Below are 7,197 nucleotides of genomic sequence, written 5' to 3'. Positions count from 1 at the left end.
AAAAAAAAAAAAAAAAAAGGAGAGACAGACTTAAAGAAAGACTCTTCCTTAATCTTCCCTGGTTGAAGTTGGTTGGATGGGGTGTAGTGGGAGCATGAGAAAGTTATTATGGAAAGGAGGCAGAAGAACTGAGGACCTTAACTCTGGTGGCAGAGCTTTTGCTGAAAACTAAAATGACTTGAAAGCAGCAAAAGACATGAAAATTACTTTCCTGTAATTATGGTTAGAAATGATTTTTGACGCCGTCAGGTTGATTTCTTGTATCACCTTCCAGAGGCCTGGAACTTCATATTCAAGATACCAGGTTATAACATTTAAATTAAAATAACCTTAATTTTTTTTTTTTTAATTCCATGCTTTGAATCCAGGTAATGTTAACCTTGGTTTTGTTTGACCCACCGGAAATGTTTCCACTTGGCTCATTTCTGTGGGCGGCAATGGATTAATTCTTTCAGTGCCCAGCATTCTGCCCATTGCTGATGTTGGCTCTGGGCAACAACAGATCATCTCTGGACTCACCTCTATTTTCCGGTAGGAAAAAAGGAACTCCCAGTGATGAGGGACTAACCTTGCGGATAGCAGGCAGTTTTTGTGATCAGATGGGCAAAACCAGAGCAAGCAAGGACTGACAGTCACAAATGCAGTTTAATAATTTATCTCTTTTTCTTCCATTCTCACTTAGCAGCTTCTGTTCTCATTCTCATGACTACTCAACACATTCATGACTTCTCTTAAACTCCTGAACTACTCCTAAGCCCTTTGTTTATCAGGAAACCTCATCTCCCATCCTGTGGAAAAGGGAGAACCCCCATAACCTCCCTTAATTTTCCATGAATGCCATGCTGTGTGGACTCCTCCATAGCTCCTTCTTTTCTGTCCTCCCCTGATCTAATATTTCTTCCTCTCTATTGGCTCCTTCTCTTCAGCTATGTACATGCTCAAAAGTCTCATTTTCTACAACCTAACATTTCTTACACAATATTGTCTGCTCCAGATGCTCCTAAGCTCTCTCCTATCCGTCATCAACGTAGTTTTTAAGTGGAAAGTATCCACTTGCTGTTTTATTTTTCCATTCCATTTTTATTGCTCACCCTGCAGAAATTAAGCTTCTGCCCCTTCCTTTCTAATGAGGCTGTTCCTATGGTGGTCATTACAATATATTTACTTCCTAATTGCCAAATCTAGTTTTGTCATTGCAATTATTATTGTATTTTATTTTGAAATGATTATTCGGTAACCATTTTGTTCCTGGCATTGCTTTAAGCATTTTCCATATATTATCTCATCTAGTTCTCAACATATTCCTATGTATTAAGTGTTATATTTCACATTTTATAAATAAGGAAGTAGATTTACTTGACACTATTAACAACTTCCTCCATCTGGCACATTTGTTCCTCTTGGTTTCTATAAGATGACTGAATTCATCTTTATTTTTTTCTGACAACCATTCTTTCTCGGTGACCCAAATAAATCCCACATTCATATCTATGTGCTTGTCTCAATGTCCTTTCCCTTGTGTTCCCGATTCATGTTTGTAACTGCATAATTAGCATCTCTTCATTCATACTCAAGAAAACAAATCTAACTCATTATCCTACCATTCATGTTTTTGGTATGCATTTATAGAATCTATAGAATCTATATCACATGCCTGGAATTGTTTGCTGTGCTGAGGGCATTAAGATGTGAAAAGCACAGCCCTGTCCTTGAGGACCAGGAGATGAACTTGTAAACAATTATAATACGAAGTACAGGTACTACAACAGGAATGTGGGAAGCAGCAGGTCAAGAAGCAAGAGAAAGGAATCTGTAGCTGCTGGATGATTCGAAAAAGTTTCCCAAAAGAGATGAAAACTTTTGACATCACTATGAAAAAGATTTCTAAGGAGTAAAGGAGAGAGAAAAGTAAATGTACTATGGAGGGGCCCAGCAAATACAAATGTATGGCGGTTCTAGAGAGAGAATGGTATCTGAAGGACAGCCGTTGTTTACTAGCTTAGATGCTGAGAGGTGAGCATTCTCTACATGGTTGACAACATCACTATTGAATTATTTATCTAGGAAACATCTGGCTTTCCCCTCCTCTAATAAATCGTCCACAATGATTTATGATAAGAACCTTAACAAGGGCAGTGACCACAGGAAGAAAGAGAAGATATGACAGGCAAAAAAAGTCCTATGTAAAATGGAGTCAACAATTTTTACTGTTGCAATCAGTATCTTCACCCTAACTTTATGGATAGGAATTATTATTGTTCATTTCACAAAGGAAAGAAACTGAGGCAGAGTGGTTAAGAGGTTTGCTTGAGATTTTTCAAAAAGCTAGTAATGAACAGAACTATAATCAGTTCAGTCATAAAAGAACTCTTGCTATTATATGAGCCTAAGAGTCAATTATTGAGAGGACTGAAATTATGTACCAAAATACAGAATTCTTGAATGCTGATTCTGATTCTGAAAAGTTTTGTAAATCAATGTAAAATTTGCAGACATGCTAAATAAATTTTCTAGAAAATATCTGAAAGTTATTTGCTCTAAGTTTGGATGATAAAGTTTTGTTCTTTGTTAATATTATTTGCTCAGGCATGTTCCAAATTTCATACAGCTGTCTTGTTATCTCCATATTTGCAAATATATCTATCATACTGGACACTGTAATTTGAGCCTTAGTAAATTAGTCATTATATAATTTGGTATTTGGTAAATTTGGTTATCATATAAATAACCACAACAGGTGTTAAAAAAACTACATTGTATTGCTTACTTCCTGCCAATAGGTCTCTTTTCCTCTTCTAACTATGTAAAAAAAAAATAATACTTTTTGTTTTCCCTTTTAAAAAATCAGCTACAGTATTAAAAGGGGAAATGTGTTTCTCACAGTGCTAGGTCCCTTCTCATGGGATCGAATAGCAGAGTCCTGGCTACGGGTTCAAATGCCCTGCTGAAATCCTCAGACAATTCCAACATCCACAAAGCTACGAAAGGAGTAAGTAAATTTAACTTCAATTGTTTCCTTAAATGTATGTTGTAGAATTTTATAAATATACATATTAGTTTGTTGTTGCACTGCCATAAATACCCAAGACTGGGCAATTTATAAAGGAAAGAGGTTTAATTGACTCACAGTTCTACATGGCTGGGAGGCCTCAGGAAGTTTACAGTCATGGCAGAAGGAGAAGCAGGCACGTCTTACATGGCAGCAGGTGAGAGAGAGTGTGTACAGGAAAAACTGTCAAGCACTTATAAAACCATCAGATATCGTGAGAACTCACTATCAAGAGAACAGCATTGGGGAAACTGCTCCCATAATCCAATCACTTCCCACAAGGTCCTGCCCTCAGCACCTGGGGATTATATGATTATAATTCGACATGACATTTGGGTGGGAACACAGAGCCAAACCATATCAATGTACTTATTGCAATCTCCTATGGCTATATTTTCAAGACTAGGGACAATTGTGACAGAACCTGACAGTCATGAGACAAGCTTATTAACCTCATTCTTTTACCTGTGGTAGAGGCATGTGAGTGCCCCCTCACTGTTGACGACTTTTTTCCAAATGTCAAGTCTTTCTTAAGTCTTTAAGGGATGAAATACTATCCAAGGTCAAAAAGAGTCCTTTTTAGTCTCCCCTTTAGGCTCTGTGAATTTGCTCTCTCCAGGGATGGATGGTGGAACTGGTATAGTACCCAACAAACAAGAAATCTCCAGAGCAATTCTGTATGTACAGCCTGCTTTTCCTTGCTTTCATCAAGTTTAATCTATTTCCTTTAACAGTGCATAATTTCAGACAATACATGCATGTTCTCTAGAGCTTTCCTGTGGGTTGTATTTGGGGAGAGATTATTTTTGCTATGTTTTGTCAGTTTGCCTTACTTGAAAGTAATGCATTTGGAGAGCTTGCAGCTCCTCTCTCTCCCCCTTGGATTCTTGTAAGCTCTGACTTAACTTTATATTTTGGGATGATCTGGAAACTGAGAAAGGGAGGAGATATGCTAAATATTAAAAAGTTTCTTACCTCTCTCTACTACTGTGCTAGTGAATAACATAAGGAGACAAGATTCCCCAAAGTAGTAATTTTTTACTAATATTTCTGTGGTTCATTAACAAATTCACCTATCACATTTATAGTTTAATAAATCACATAGGAGACAATGTTTTAAAACCATAATTGCTTTCATCGGGTAAAAGGATACCACAGGGTCTGACTTTAACATAGGGTGAGGGATTGCTGTTTACATAACTGCAAAGGAACATTTTTAGTTTAAGCAGCTCATACAATTGGAAGAAAGATTAAGAACAGTTCTGTCCAAAAGTAACATAATGCAAGCCACGTATGTGATTTTTAATTTTCTAGTAGCCTCTCCTGGGAGCTAATTATCTATGATATCTCATGTTTCTTACGGGCAAGGCAGTAATTACCCTTTTGTTCTTGTCTGTCTTTTAAGGATGTTTGTATAAAAAAGAACTTTGGAAGATAGAGATAGTGTGTCACTCTGGAAGAAAGTGTAGATGTTTGTTGTCTGGTATAATAATGTCTCTCTCCAATGCAGAAGTCAGGTAGGTTTCCTTCTAGCTCATCATAAAAGATTTTCATTCCCTCAACTGTTAAATGAGCAAACTGCACGCACACAGCCCACTTGGGCTGCTCTGCATTGCTCCCAAAGGACTTGGAGGAACAATGGGAACTGATTGTTTCCAAATACAAAGCTCATGTTGTTGGCGGTAGCATGGGTAATACATTCCTTTATTTCTGACCCAGGAGAATCATGTCTTCTGTCAGCATCCATGAAAATGTGGCAGGTTCACTTGTTAGCCGGAAAGTAGGATTAAAAACTCAGACCTTCACAGTTCTTAAGAGTCACATTGAAAAAAGTAAAGGGATAAAATTAATTAGAATAATGTACTTTATGTAACCCAGCATATCCAAAATAGCATTTCAACATGTAATCAATATAAAAATTAATCAGATATTTCAAATTTTTTATACTAAGATTGTCTTCAGATAATGGAGAAATGGATGAACTCGTATTTGGTGTGTATTATACATAAACCACGGGGAAATGCAGGCAATGTAACCAGGGTCAAAAGACCATATTCGTGAATTCATGAATATGGTTAGCTAAAGACTTAGCTAAAACAGACTCTATGCAATACCATCTTATACTCTGTAAGTAGAAGATGCATAATAAGTTAAAAATGAGATAGAGACATTAATGCTCATCAAATATTTTACTTGTTCCTTTATGCTTCCTGACTCTCTCACAACATGACACTTTCTAAGTGAGGCTTTGAAAGCCTATGTGCAATCTCCAGTCTTTTATCCTCAGAGTGAGACATTTTTATTTACAACATCTGATCCCACATATTCATGCAGATTATGCAACTACAAGATGGTGAAGCTTCCACCAGCCTCCAGTATGTGTAACACTGGCACTAATATTTGTTATGTTAAGCCACTGACATTATGAGGGTGTTTGTTAGCACAAAAAAAAACTAGAGTGCACTGACTAATACATACATTAGAATTCTTTTTACATTCTGCAGCTCTGAGAAGTTAAAATTATTTCTTCTTTTAGCATTATAATCATTTATTGATGTCAAATACAATATAATTTAGCTGTAAATTTAAAAAAATCTAAACCAAGACCTTCTAAGGGTTTTTTTAGTAGAATGTATTGATGGATATATTGTGTTGTGATAATAAGTAGGGATACAAGTTGTTGGTAAAATGTGGATTCTATGTCAAGAAACTAGAATTTTAATTCTGGTTTATCATTATAAAGGTGAATAACCTTTGCTGAGTTACTACACCTCTCGGAGCCTCTTCCTGTACTTACAAATGATAAATAATATCAAATACACCTTTACATTGAGATTCTATTATTATTTCACTGTAAAAAGACAGAATAAATTGAAGACAACATTCATCTCTCATAGCTCCTGTATAGTTCTTTCAGAGAGAAGAATTATATTAATACTTCAAAAATTTACTTTAAATATTTTCATTCTTAATTCCAAATCAAAATTTTGATTAGTGTTTATTGTTTTGAAACTGGTTACCTTGATTTCTTGAGAAAAAATATTTTCTAAAATGATGATACTTGACTGTAGTAAAATCGTATTTAGTGATAGGGCAATCTTGTATGAGCTACAATTAGTTTATGAGTTCATCTCTAATTCCTGGTAAGTGAAGAGAGGTATATCAAAGCCCAACAAGCCACTCAGATGCACTGGCATTTATTGAAAGGATTCAGAGATTGTCTTTAATGTATAATGATTGCATTTTTCTTCTGGACTTGGCCCCACAAGCATAACATATCCCCTCACTCCCACACAAATACACATACATACTCTGGCTTAGTTGTTGTTGTTGTTGTTGAACCAGTGACTTTTAAAATGTGCTGATGAGTTGGAGAAAGAAATATTTAAAAGTCTCAGTCCAGACACTCAAAGCCACTCCAAAAACCTTGTGCTTTCCTCCTGCTCCCCAAGGTTGTGTCACTACTTAATTATTTAAGTATTCATTCTATGAAAATATATAATATGGTGATGATCACATAAAACATGATTCTTCCACAATATCTTAGAAGCAATAGGTACTACTGGCAGGTAGATTGGAGAAAGGGCATTGGATGGAAAATATAAAAATTAAATCACTGTTTAAGAAAGTAAATGAATTAATTGCCAGGGAACTCTGACAACTTGAGAATAATTCAGTCATCCTTTTGGGTTTGGAAACTGAGTAGGAGCTCTTTTGACCAACTTTGAATTAGCCACCTTGCTAGATTAACTCTCATTTTCCATTCTCTCCGTAATCATACTGATGGATGTCCATAGCATACTAGGTGCTCATGGCTAAGTGGCTACTCTCTGGCCAGCGCACGTTCTTCTGTGGCTTCCAGTTGGGTTGTATGCTTACTAAAAAAGAGTTAGTTGTGCTTGCTGCCAAATGTGTTAGTGCCAACTGTACTAATTGTATATAATATGTACATAATTATGTAATTGCACAAAATTTCAACTAATATTGAAATTATGATGTTTAATTAGATATAAACAAACCAATGAAATACAAGTTTTAAAGAGGCCTTGTTTCTATGGATTCTAAGTGGCATACTTTGGAAATGCCAAAAAGAAATGGGTTATTTTATTTTATTTTATTTTATTATTATTTTTTATTATACTTTAAGT

General features: G+C 35.7%; 1 long non-coding RNA gene across 3 annotated transcripts in view; it reads right to left on the bottom strand.

Annotated features, from left to right (window-relative positions):
- Window positions 1-4,193: 4,193 nt before the first annotated feature.
- The window catches only part of LOC108517187 (uncharacterized), a 170,506-nt gene continuing 167,502 nt past the window's right edge, over window positions 4,194-7,197 (bottom strand). For all 3 annotated transcript variants that reach the window (XR_001882024.1, XR_001882030.1, XR_001882026.1), the window contains one exon: window positions 4,194-4,859. This is a non-coding gene — a long non-coding RNA (uncharacterized LOC108517187). The remainder of the gene's footprint in view (window positions 4,860-7,197) is intronic.

The sequence above is a fragment of the Rhinopithecus bieti genome, unplaced genomic scaffold (assembly GCF_001698545.2).
Source record: "Rhinopithecus bieti isolate Rb0 unplaced genomic scaffold, ASM169854v2 scaffold_39006, whole genome shotgun sequence".
NCBI lineage: Eukaryota > Metazoa > Chordata > Mammalia > Primates > Cercopithecidae > Rhinopithecus > Rhinopithecus bieti.
The sequence above is the reverse complement of the archived record's forward strand: the minus strand, read 5'-3'. Positions and strand labels throughout refer to the sequence as shown.